Here is a 13,822-nt window from a genome sequence, read left to right on the forward strand (position 1 = left end):
CACAGTATTTCAGTCCTAAGGGAAGCCAAAGACAAACCCCCTTTAAACAAATCTTGCCAAGAAAGTTCAAGGGTAGGAATGTGGTTTTTCTTGGTTTTCAGGCATGATAAATAAAAGAAACTTAACAAGATGCTTTGAACTGAATTTAGCCCCCAAGACATGCAATCTTGTACCTGATCCACATCTCAAATGGTGGTGCCCTAGATCATGTGAAATGCTGTTTAGACTGAAGCAATTTGCTAAAGGAAATTAATTTGTCAATTTGATTAGCTCAGCATTCATTTCAAATGGTTATTGGCAATCCTTCCGTTTTTCACTCACTGCATCATGCGTCCCCAGATTCTTGTATACATAGGAAAGAATTTTGCAGAGCTGGCCAGCAAACTCCTGTCCATAGATCACAAACCTTGATTAAACCGTGCAGTCAAATTCAAATCTGAACTTTACAACAAATGATATAATGTCCCCATTAGGATAAGGTTTAATAAGCAATGCAATATTGTACGTGAGTCTTGGAATTAACTGCTGCCTTGGTCAGAATGCAAACTTCTGGGAGAGATAAACTGCATGTGCCATGTTTGTTCCAATGGACAGCAAGTATTTATAGTCAGAATGACTTCTCAGATAATGTGAGAAAAACTGAAAAATGGCTAATGGCAAAATCCACACTGAATTTTGGAAACATTGCTTGTTTGGATTAAAGCTACCAGAACTTCACAAGCAGCATGAAGTGGCCATATTGTATTTTTAGTTGGATTTTTAATTATCCCCTTCACCTCCTGCAGCTTCTTACTCTGAGTAAATACATGGCTTTGCTTTACCGATTCTTATTATAGGTATTATGGTTTGGATTGGTTTTATTTTAAGATACCCTGGGAGCCTTAACAGATGAAGAATAGTGTTAAAAATATTGGCCAAGATCCCGCGTTGTGAGCGATGACAACAACAATGAAACTCTATCATATGCCTGACAATGTCACTCATCAAAAATGTGCCTTTTAGGCTGGACAACACACCAAATGAAGGCTTTCCAAAGAGCTGTAGATTGGGGCACTGGGAAATTACATTTGCGGTGTTCGCCTGGCTATAGATCATGTTGCTAATAGGCAACTGGGGGGACCTTTCAGGGTCTGGCCAGAATTGCTTATTTCAATATTTCCTGTAACCAAAAGAAAGCTGCAGGTGTCAGCCAAGATCCAGCATCAGATACATTGCCATGATCTCATAGCTACACATTTGTCTCCTCAAAGTCCACCTTAAAATCCAGCAAGCCACACTTAGGGAAGGAGCTCTATGATGCTGGCGAACCAGAGGTGAGGGATGACACCTCCAGCACCTTCCTGCCAGTGAGTGGTGCTACATCAGCAGAAGCAGGGCCCTGTTTGCAACTCCTTGGTAGATTGCCTCTTGCTGGTGAGGAGTGTGCCGGACAAATCATTTTCCGTAACTGCTGAACAGGATGCCAGACATTGTAACTAAAATAATGCATGAACCATCAAGCCTGACTTGGCCACAGTGGTTCATGCCCTCGTTCCATCTCAAAGGGACTACTGCAATGCACTTTATGAGTGGTTGCCTTTGAAGACTGTTCAGAAGCTTCAAGTAGTTCAACGGGCAGCAGCCAGGTTCCTTACTGGAGTGGCGTACAGAGAGTGTACATCCCCCCTGTTGCATCAGCTCCACTTTCTGCCAGTCTGCTACTAAGCACAATTCAAAGTGTTGGCTTTAGTCTATAAAGCTCTAAACAGTTCTGGTCCAGCTTACCCAGGGGTCCCCAAACTAAGGCCTGGGGGCCAGATGCGGCCCTCCAAGGTCATTTACTTGGCCCCCGCCCTCAGTTTTAGACTTAGGCTTGCCCAAAGTCTGAAATGACTTGAAGGCACACAACAACAACAATCCTAATTAATTTGACTATCTCATTGGCCAGAAGCAGGCCCACACTTGCCATTGAAATTCTGATAGGTTTACGTTGGTTAATTTTTTTAAAAAAAATATTGTATTCTTCTTTCATTGTTGTTGTTGTTGTTATTGTTGTTGTTGTTGTTGTTTTTGCACTACAAATAAGACATGTGCAGTGTGCATAGGAATTTGTAATTTTTTTACAAATGATAATTCGGCCCCTCAACAGTCTGAGGACTATGAACTGGCCCACCACTTAAAAAGTTTGAGGACCCCTGAGCTTACCTGTCCAAACACATTTCCCTTTATGAACCAGTTAGAGCGTTAAAATCGATCGGGGAGGTCCTGCTCTCGGTCCTGCCGCCTTCACAGGTGTGATTGGTGGGGACGAGATACAGGGCCTTCTCAGTGGTGGCCCCTCGGCTGTGGAACCCCTTCCCTAAGAGTCCCAGATCTTTTTCATGTGTCTTATAAGATCCATATCCTTTTACTTGGGAATGTTTCTGAGGTCATTCACCTTCCCCATAAACAACTAGGAATATGGATCCACCTTGCTTGGGGTGACATGAGGTGCTTCTCAGTTGGCTGTTTATAGTTCACTGTACTTGTCCTATGGTTGTACTTTGCCATGGATAATTTCATTCAAAGGCATTAACCTATCTGCTATCAACCAGAGTAAACATTTCATTACTACCCAAGGAACACACACCACTTTGCTAAACAAGCAAACAGAAAGCCTATGCTTCATTTGTATTTTAGGCATATTTGATTTATTCAGGTGAACTGCTGTTGACTGGTGTGTTCTTTGGTGGCACACACCAATGCTCTTACATTAAGCTTAGACTTTTGGCAAAAAGTCAGAACATCTAAAATGTCAAAAAACAAATGCCCAACCAAGCAATTACAAACAGTTCTGTTGTAATCTTAATAACACTAGATACTTCTAAAGCAGTCATTTGAGGGCTAACATTTTAAAATGTTGGCATATTTTATGATAATGCTGCAGCAAGATAATGCTGCAGAATAAACAATTTGATTTGAATCCTTGTGTTGTCGAAGGCTTTCATGGCCGGGATCACAGGGTTATTGTATGTCTTTCGGGCTGTGTGGCCATGTTCCAGAAGTATTCTCTCCTCAGAGGATGCCTGCCATAGATGTGGGCGAAACGTCAGGAGAGAATACTTCTGGAACATGGCCACACATACAACATGGCCGAAAGACATACAACAACCCTGTGATTTGAATCCTGTTGGCTACTCCCAACTGGTGTAGAGCAGTTACATCTATTACTGATTTCAGCATCTAAATCCTATTCATTCAACAGGTCCCTTTTGGATATCTAGGCTTTTTAGATCATATGAATGTATAGTATAGAGTGAAGAGTCTTTGTATTATTTTGTGCTGTAGCTGTTGTACATTCTGATTATCTACTAGTATATGTTAGTGGCATATACTAGTATACAGCCACCTTGGGCCTGCACATGTCCTTTTTCGTTGTAGAGATCAGAATTCTCTGCCTCCCATTGCAAAAACAAAAGTACACACACATGACTTATTGAACTGCTATAGCTTCCCCTACCATGTGTGCGTGCATGTGTTTGTAAAGGGGGGGGGGGGGGTTGAATATATGTTTGGCTACGTCCCCATAGAGTAGGCAGCCTCAAACTGCTGTTTGGGCTGTTTCGGCCTCCAACCCCCAGAATTCCTGACCAAAGAACAAGTTGGCTAGGGCTTCTGGGGGTCGGAGCCCCAACAGCTGGAGAGCCACAGTTTAAGGATGCCTGCCATAGAGAGAGGTTAAGTGGTTACCACATAAGCTGGGAACCTGGGAGGATCCTTGTGGGTCAGCTGATGATGTAGTTGGTAGACCAGTGGACTACAACTCTGGAGCTCAAGGTTCAGTATCCTGCTTTCCCATAGAATTCTGTTTTCAGCCTCAGAAAACCCGATCATGAGGTTGCCTTAGGGTTACAATAAACTGTGAATGACCTGAAGGCACACCAGAATACAAAATGTCTAAAACAGGATTCTAGCCTTTAAGAAACCTGTTTTACAATCAAACACCATTAAACAATAGAAAATGTCATTTGATGGTGGAGGATATTCAGATTACTTCCATACCACCCTGTTTAATGTCTGGCAACAGTTGTCTCTGCACCTCACTTGTCTTAAACTATGTTTAAGTCATAGAATTTTATTGCACAGAAAATGAGTCCATTCAGAGTGCATTTTATTTATAAAAAACTACTTATCATGGTGAGGCATATGCTTAACAATGTTTAGAGAAGATATTTACTGCCAGGAGAGGGAAAGCAAACCAATTCAGACGGGGAAGAAGAGGATATGTTCTTTTTTGAATGCAAACAATAATAGCAAAGTGCCCATAACTGGAAAGACAATGCTAAAATAAAGGCCTATAAATGTAGACTTAAGAATCACCGGTAGCTTCTGGAGCAGATATAAATGGGGTTTCTAGATTTGTACCCAAGTTTCCAGTTTTTATGAGTCATCTCTAAGGAAAAGACAAGAGGGCACATTTTTCCAGTTTTGGGGTTTTATGTATTTAAGTACAGTAGAGTCTCACTTATCCAGCATAAACGGGCTGGCAGAACGTTGGATAAGCAAATATGTTGGATAATAGGGAGGGATTAAGGAAAAGCCTATTAAACATCAAATTAGGTTATGATTTTACAAATTAAGCACCAAAACATGTTATACAACAAATTTTAAAGAAAAAGTAGTTCAATACGAAATAATGCTATATAGTAATTACTGTATTTACGAATTTAGTACCAAAATATCATGATTTATTGAAAACATTGACTACAAAAATGTGTTGGATAATCCAGAACGTTGGATAAGTGAGTGTTGGATAAGTAAGACTCTACTGTAGTTAACTTCCTTCTTCCATTCGGCTTACCCTCTATTCTGCATCTACTCTCAGGCTAAAAGCAGGTTGCCTAAATTTAAATGTTCCTCATTCCATCTCTGTAATTCGTTAATGGTTCCTTTATTTCACTTTGGTTAGGGAATAACTAATTCTATCCTTTCATTTGTTCAGATAATTCATTGACTTCAAAATGTATTTACACAATTCATTTCAAAGATATTTGGTTTATCCTACCATGCTAAGACAGATGCAGCTTGCCAACTGGAAAGGATTTTGCAAAGGACATTGAAATTTGGTTAAGGGTAAAATAAGTATAGAAAGGAAAACCTAATTCTCATAATTTAAGGAAAAGTTCCCTGTGTTCTTTGATCTAATGACATTTCAAAAAAAAAAAAAGGAGATGATGATGTTTTTGTTGGGTTACAAGAAGCCAAGGCTCTGACTGTAATTTCAGGTCAATGATGAAATGTTTTGTCTCCAGGCTCCAGCACAATGTAGAAATTGCTCTCACTGTTTAAATCTTTGTCTGTACAAGTCTTTCACTTTTGAAGGCTTCATAGGGATTTTCAACTGAAAAGAGAGATTACCTTGATTGCCACCTTGTGGTTATAGGCTGAATGGTAACAATCCCCTTGAAGAGAGGAAGTGGCCAGCTGGCTTTTTCATATTTTCATAGTGGAATTTAAAATCTGGGAGGGAAGACTGTAGTCTTGTGTGGTCTTTTCTTTTATGAGAATTTCTACAACCCACACATGCATTTTACATTTACAAAGCAAGACAGCATGTTCAAGATCCCTTCAGAGAGAAGATAAGTAAGGCGTATGACATGATCGTAAATAAACCATCAACCAGCAAGTTTATCCACTTGAAATTGTTTGGTGGTCCATTGGTAGTCTGCAGTCTAGTTTGCCTTCTGCCCCCACATGTTTGAACTATAAAATGGGCAGTGTCCAAAGTTTTCTGAAATATTTTCAGTGTCATTATATATCTTATAATGCAAGAACACAAAAAGCATCTAAAAACAATTTTTCTGTATGTTAAAAAACACCCAGAAGTGTACAAAATACAAAAGTCTCAATTTAGCCACCTTGGCTTCTAGGGACTGTTTTAGCATAACTTGCTTAGAGCATTATCTATTTGTCTTTTTAATGTTCCACAGTATACATAGAACTCATCTCCAACATCACATTTCAAATTCTTCCTCTCCAACTTTCACAATCATACATAGAAATGGAAACTGTGATGGCCAGGATGAGCCTAACTTACTATTCAATTATATATCTTTACACTACAGCATTTTGCCCAATTCCTTCATAGCTGCCCTTTCAAGTTCTGCTCTTTGTCTGATTTCCTGAACGAACTGTGTATTTCAACATCTTCAGTGTCTGCTTTAATATTATGTAAATAATTATTTGTGGTCATTATTGTTTTCATAATGTTCAACTGTAAGCCTGCCTTTGCACATTCTTCCTTGCACTATTCTGCTTAAAAGAAAACCAAGAACTACAGCTGTAAATACCACAACCTCCAGCGGCTTTTGTTCTCTCTAGACAAGCCCTATGCTAACATATTTGGTCCCACACTTTTGCCCTTGGCTCCAACTACCGCTGAAAGATGGCCCCTGAGGATGTCTCTGACATTTAACTAGAGACCTTTGTCCTTTTTTTTTTGCTCATCATCTTGTTTCACACAATAATCATGTTGGTGATGGTGATTCTAGAAATCTGCAAGAAGGAAATAAGGCAATAGCTCACCATCTCGGTTATTGCACAGGTTTGCAGCGGTATACAGGTATAAAGGTAAATGTAAAGGTTTCCCCTGACATTAAGTCCAATCGTGACCGACTCTGGGGGTTGGTGCTTATCTCCATTTCTAAGCCGAAGAGCCAGCGTTGTCCATAGACATCTCCAGGTCATGTGGGATCTGCATGACTGCATGGAGCACTGTTACCTTCCTGCTGGAGCAGTACCTATTGATCTACTCACATTTGCATGTTTTCGAACTGCTAGGTTGGCAGGAGCTGGGACTAACAGCGGTGCTCATTCCGCTCCCAGGATTTGAACCTGGAACCTTTTGGTCCGCAGGTTCAGCAGCTCAGCACTTTAACACACTGTGCCACCAGGGCCCCCTTATACAGGTATACAGTGGTATAAACTTTGGTCCTTCAGACGTTTTTAACTTCATCTCCCAGAATTCCTGTTGACCAAGCTGGTTAGAGCTTCTAGAAGTTGAAGTCTAAGTGGAAATTTAAGACCAAAGTTTGAGAACCATTACAATAGTACAGTATAATGTTTATAGCCATGGAAGTTTCACATTTGGGAGGATGGTATGAAAATATCTTGTTTAATGTCCAATTTTTTTCAATATATTTTCATGGGAAAACTGCCTTCGAATCCCATTCAATTGTGCTCCTCATTACTTGAGTTGAGCAGAGCTATCTGCTATTTTAAGGGATTCTGAAATCTACGGTTTGGTGATGTATTTGGAATGTATTTTAATAGCACCTGAGAAGGTAGCAGTTGAGGATTAAATAAGTTCAATTCTATGCTGATGACCAGAACCAGGGATCTGCATTGTAGTGGAGAATGTTGGACCAAAGCTCTGTAGAATAGAATTCTAAGTACCTAAACAAACTATACATTGCAATATTCCTTAGGTCGGAACTGTGGTGGTGAATCTAGTATGAAACTTATTGAATTCTATAGTACCGACATGGCTTGAATTTCAAATGTACACAAACTTGGCCTGCATCCTCTTCCCTTGTTTTTGTTGCAAGAGGGAGAGACAAGCCAATGTTATTAGTATTATTATTACTGAAGACATTGGAATCTACAAATCAAAGACTGACAGCAAAAGACCAGATGCTACAGGCTGATAAATTGCCAGGACATTATGCGGATCCAGCTGCACCATATAAATGTGGCATTTTTATACCACGCTCCGATTTTCCATGTGGCATCGTATGGTTTCAGCATCTGGGCATCACTGCCGATGCCTCTCATATATTTTGCTCAGAACTGTCATTACAATAATGAAGAAATTGTAGCAGACGTTAATTGTTGTTCCTACAGGCTATTGCAGCAAGAGGAGCAGGAGGAGGGATTAGCAGAGCAAACTGAGGGGCTGCCTAGGCATTTTGGACACCTTTGCTTTCTCTTTGTTCAGGACAAAGACGGAATAAAAAACACTTCAAAGTCACAGGGCTTCTGAAATGAAAGAATCTGAGAGTCCTCTAAACTATCTATTTTTAAAAAGTAATTTTCTAGAACTTGTGTACTCAAAATTTGTTTTGCCTATCTGCCTCTATGTTTACAAAGGATTTTTTTTTAAAAAAGTCTGAAAGTTAAATGGTCTGATTTCCACCTTCTTTAGCTGCTCTGATATGAGTCTGAATTACTACAATTTGACACCACATTAACTGCCATGGCTCAGTTATATGGAATTCTAGGCTTTGTAGTTTGTCAGATATTTACTAGAGGTGTGCAATTCAGTTTAACCCCATTCTGTTTTCGGCATCCGGATTTCGGTGGACCCCCAGATCGGTTTATCAGGAGCCTCCTGAATTCAGTTGGGAAAAATCAGTTTTTTGATCTGGCAACTAAAAGATCCAGGAAGATCCAGCCCATCCGTGGCAGTGAGAAACTTACATCATTTTTATGATATCATTCTTAAGAAACCACACTTTCCAGGATTGTTTCTCCTTATATCCTTCAATAAGACTGGGATTAAAAGCATCAGACTTAAGAAATCACCCTTTCTGAGATTCTTTTTCCTTATATCCTTCAAAAAGACCTGAATGAAAGGCAGCAGATTTAAGAAACCACCCTTTCTGGGATCGCTTGCCCTCAACACCCTTTCAATGAAGCTGAGTTAAGGCACCCTTTTAAAACACTTATTTCATTGGGAGCCATACACCTGAAGGAGCACTTGCCATTCTTTAAAAAAATATATAAACGACCTCCTCATTTTATGACAGCTTTAGAAATAGTAGATACCTCTACCCCACATCTGAAGCTTGCCTCGTGTGAAGGGCACCATTGATAACAGTTTCTTAAGTGTGTAGAAAGTAAACTGGTTATTTGTTGCTATTTGAGTCAAAAAGCAAGCCAAGCCATGCAGAGCTGCGAGCAACACTGAGAATTTAGATCACTGATCTGTCTCACTCAGAAGCCTGCTTGCCACAGAAAAAGGGAAACCCAGCTTGACTAAAAGACACTTCATGGCTTTCTTCTGTTTTGATTGGCTCAACAGGCAGGGCTCACAGAGAAATCCAATGTGGGAACATGGCTGCCTTTCCATGCGCCGTGTGTAGCCAAAAGAAACCGAAAGCAGTAGTTTTCCGCAGCTACATGGTCTGTTGTGGTCGGGGAAAGTTAAGCCCCATTTTGAAAAACAGATCCGTGCACAACTCAAATATTTATCCTTCTCTGGTAGAAAGCTCAAGTGCCACAACAAAATACAAATTAAATCTCCACTGTGGATAGTCTATTAGTCTTGCATACTATTTTAGAATTATAAATGATAGTAATAGAGAGTTGAGATCCTGTAAGCGGTGATGTAAATACCTGAGCAGATATTATTATTATTATTATTATTATTATTATTATTATTATTTTATTGTATGACACAGCAAACAAGATAGACATGCTGGATTTCATATCACAAAATCACAAGTCGAACACTTCCCAAGTGTTAGGACTGTGTGATGTATTTTCGGATGATGGGTGCAGATCCCAGTAGGGTGGCCTTTTGCAGTTGGCAGATCGTAATTTTGTCAATGTCTATTGTTTCCAAATGCCGGCTGAGATCTTTTGGCACGGCACCCAGTGTGCCCATCACCACCAGGACCACCTGCACTGGTTTCTGCCAGAGTCTTTGAAGTTCAATCTTGAGGTCCTGATAGCGGCTGAGTTTTTCCTGTTGTTTTTCGTAAATGCGACTGTCACCTGCGATGGCAACATCAATGATCCAAACCTTTTTCTTTTCCACAACTGTGATGTCTGGTGTGTTGTGTTCCAGAACTTTGTCAGTCTGGATTCGGAAGTCCCACTTATTATTATTATATAATCCACTTTAACTCAAAGAGGACTCAAAGCGGCTAGTCTCCAACACAAGGCCTACATCACTCTGACTATGTTGCCTCTAAGCATATAACCTCCGTCATTTTCATGATACCAAAGAACAAGGTGATGAGCAGAGTTCACATTGTTTCCAGCTGTTGGAGTGTTGTAACAAGCATTTGCAGAGAAAGCATGTCATTACTAGAAAACAGCTGAATGCATCCTTGGTTATCCCCTTCTTCTCTGGCAATATGGAAATGCCTGTGTTGGGGGCTACACTGATTAAAAGGTAGTTTTTTTTGTATGGTTGGAATAGAGATTTCTGAATTGGCACATAAAAAAGAAGAAGGGACCAGGGCAAGAAAACAATGTAATAGCACCTAAGAACAAGGTGGATTTTATTTCAGCATGAGATTTTGTGGATAAAACCCACTTCTTCAGCTGCAGTACAGAGCATTATTTTAACATAATGGCTTTAAAAATGAATAGTGATGGCATAGTGAATTGTGATGTACTCAGACTTCTTGCATGTCTTCAAGTTATTTTCAACCTACAGAAATATGAAGCCAAACCTATTGTAGGGATCTTCCAAGGCTAATAGTGTATGATTTGCTAAAATGGCAGAAGTGGCAACATGGCCACGATCTACCTATTGATCCATGATGGCACTAGTGTCTTCATGATGCATAGCTACTTCCAATAAGTATCCCAGGGGGCTCTTTAGCTTTAAAACAGCCTTGCCTTGTTTTAGGCAAAGTGAGGGGAAACTCCAGAGTATCTCACGAGTTCAGGACAGTTTTCATGACTTTGCCTAAAGCAGGGCATGGCTGTTTGAAAGCTAAAGAACTCCCTGGGATACTCATTGGAAGTAGCTATGCATCATGAAGACAGGCACACTTCCATTTGTGGTGAGCCCGGGGGTTTTGGCTTGCGTGGACAAGCCCCACTGTATCCTCAGAACTCTTTTCCAGCATCACCTGGAAGAGCCCCAAATGGCAGTGAAAGAAAAAGAAGACAGAATAACCTCAAGTGTCACATTTACTGCTGATGAGTGAGATAATGCATAAGAGACTTCAATATTTCAGCTATGATTATGGAATGATTTAAGTGATAAATCATATCTCTCTAGGATCAAAGAACAACTTGTCTGCAGTGCTGTTTGATGCTTTACATTTACAGATAGACAGATAGCTAATGTCATGGAAACTGCACATGTAGATCAGATTCATGCACATCATCAAAGTCTACTTTGCCACAAATACGTTTCCTTTTCACATGAAAGTTCAGGCATTCTTGACCTTCAATGACACATAAAACCAACTTCACAAATCAAACAGACTAGAAGGGACCCAAACAATTGGGAGTTCCCCCCAAGCCTATGCCACAGTTTTGAAACCGCTTTGCAACAAAAACCTTACAATTTGTATTGTCCCCAACCTGAGTTAATGAGTGCTCCCACTTCTGTCCCTATTTGACTAGGAAGACATCAGCAGGGAAATCACCTGGGGAAAGAGAGGAAATAAAAATGGTGCTAATTTGAATTTGGGGAGTTGACTGTAATACAACTTCATTGTGGTGTAACAAGCATTACATGGGTAAGGTATGAAAGCCTGTCCCCTACTGAGCCCCAGGATTGTGTGTGAATGGGCCTCAAGAGTAGAACGTCAGTGCGATATAGCAAATAGAACATTTGGGGTTTGGAAGATTCAAATCCTAGCATTTACTGGTCCATCAAATTCACTAGGTGATCACTTGATGGCTAGTCATTCTCTCTCTGCAGGTTTGATTTGAGGACAAAGCAGGAAGAAACCTGTGATGAAAGTCTGGCCTAAGACTAAGATTGTCAGAGTAAAATTGGGTAGGGTTCATGTATCTTTAACGGTTGTGGAAAAGGGGAATTTTAGCAAGTGATGCTTGTTACCTGGTTGAGCGAGAATTAACATCTGTTGGTGTTTCCTCTTCTATACAATTGAGGGCCCTTCCACACAGCCATATAACCCAGAATATCAAGGCAGATAATCAACAATATCTGTGTTGAACTGGGTTATCTGAGTCCACGCTGCCATATAATCCAGTTCAAAGCGGATAATGTGTATTTTATACAGCAGTGTAGAAGGAGCCTGAGCCAAGACTTTTTGTTCCCTAAAACAAAGTATATAGGGTTTCAGAAGTCTCCTGTATCATTAACAGTTGGGTAGAAGAAATTTTGGTAGGTGCTCCTGGTCAAATGATCATCTAACAAGCAACCTCAACTGAAGTCTTCTCCTTTTTTCACCCTGGCAACCCTAAAATAACAAGATGGTTCCTTTCTCCTTTCGTGTTCTAAAGCTGACTTGACTACCAGAGAGATCTCTCTTTTGCCTTGGTGATGGGACAGAAGGGTAGCTTATAGCAGGTTAGAATCATAGAATCATAGAGTTGGAAGAGACTACAAGGACCATCCAGTCCAATCCCATTTATGCCATGCAGGAAAAGCACAATCTAAGAACCCCTGACAGATGACCATACAGGCTTTGTTTAAAAGCCTTCAAAGAAGAAGCCTCCATCATCTGTAAATAGAGACTGGTGATGTCAATTTGAGAGTCATGGTATTGCTACCTAACTACAAGTGAATTCTGGTCTCTATATGTACATTTCAAGGGACTTCTATACTATCTCTGATCTGAGCTAACCCTCTAATGCAGACAAGACCCAAGGGATAAGCACAGAATGCTTCTTTCTTCTGTGGTTATGGCAAGACCAACTGCTTAGGAAAGTAAACTGTTTGCCTGACACTCTTGGCAAATGCACCCGGATGAAAGCAGACAGGAGAGGTGCCAGGGAAATGGCCCAGAAATTGTAGCTGTGGTCTGTGGTTCAGCGACTGCAGCAGCTCCCCTGGGCTGCCGAGTTCATATTACACGCAAATTAATGAAGTCCTCTGTTTCACCTTCATGCGAGGCACGGAGAGAGGGCTCCCCGATTGCTTGCTGCAGCTTTCTTGTTAAACTGCAGCCGCTCTCACTGGGCCAACGGGAAAGTGTGAGAGTCCGTGATACCTGATCAGCAAGCTAATGTCATTATTTGCAGCTGCTGAAAGAATACATCATGAAGCTGGACCTTGTGTAGCAGGCACTTTCCACGGAAGGGTCTTTCCCAAGGAGCATGGTGTGGCGAGCTGCCTCTTGCAGACATTTATATACAGGCTAGGATTCCTAGCAAGCACAACTCCCAGAGCCAACATAAAGGACTGCATCTAAATTGTAGAATTAACACATCTTGACAACACTTACTGTCATGGTTCAAAGGTATGGAATAATGGGAACAGTAGTTTAGAACTCTTTGGCCTTCTTGGCTGAAGTCTCACCAAATGATGAATCGCAGGATTCCACAGCATCTAGCCATCACAGTTAAAACGGTGTCAAACTGCACTAATTCTACATTGTAGATGCACCATGTGCTGCAAATTAATAAAGGCATTTCTTATCCTTTATGGATTGTCTTTTAATCCACAGAGAATCTACCAGATTCTATAAGCCTTGATTGAGATATTAGAGTACAGTGGAAAGCAGTTAACCTTCATGTCACATTGCTTTGTTCAGTAGCGCATCTCTCTCTTTTTTAAGGCCAAGCAAATTACAGCAGTTTATGACAATTGAATTTCAGTTTTGCTCAAGTGTCCTTTTTTGATGGCATGGTGATGGTCTGCTTTGGTTTCAAACAGATGTTAGTTTTAACTGCTGCTGGTCTTGCTTGTTGGTTTGGGTTCATTATTTTGTCATGGTACACAATCTTATTTTATAGTATACTCATTTTATATAAGCCACCATGAGTGCTTTTCCCTTTCATTCTCATAATTCTGTATGTGCCCCTTGCGTTCTGTGGGAGGCATCCTCGATCCATAATTGCGAAAGTTCAGTTCCTTGCCCACAGCTATGATAATTTCCCATCGGCTGTTTCGCATCTTCTTCCTGAATGGGTTCTTCTTTTCTGC

The 13,822-nt window shown here is 40.6% G+C and overlaps 1 long non-coding RNA gene across 1 annotated transcript in view; it reads right to left on the reverse strand.

Moving 5' to 3' along the window:
• Positions 1–10,218: 10,218 nt before the first annotated feature.
• Positions 10,219–13,822, reverse strand: part of LOC103279535 (uncharacterized) — a 39,589-nt gene continuing 35,985 nt past the window's right edge. Inside the window, exon 5 of the long non-coding RNA XR_506858.3 lies at positions 10,219–13,818. This is a non-coding gene — a long non-coding RNA (uncharacterized LOC103279535). The remainder of the gene's footprint in view (positions 13,819–13,822) is intronic.

The sequence above is a fragment of the Anolis carolinensis genome, chromosome 4 (genome assembly GCF_035594765.1).
Source record: "Anolis carolinensis isolate JA03-04 chromosome 4, rAnoCar3.1.pri, whole genome shotgun sequence".
Classification (NCBI taxonomy): Eukaryota; Metazoa; Chordata; class Lepidosauria; order Squamata; family Dactyloidae; genus Anolis; species Anolis carolinensis.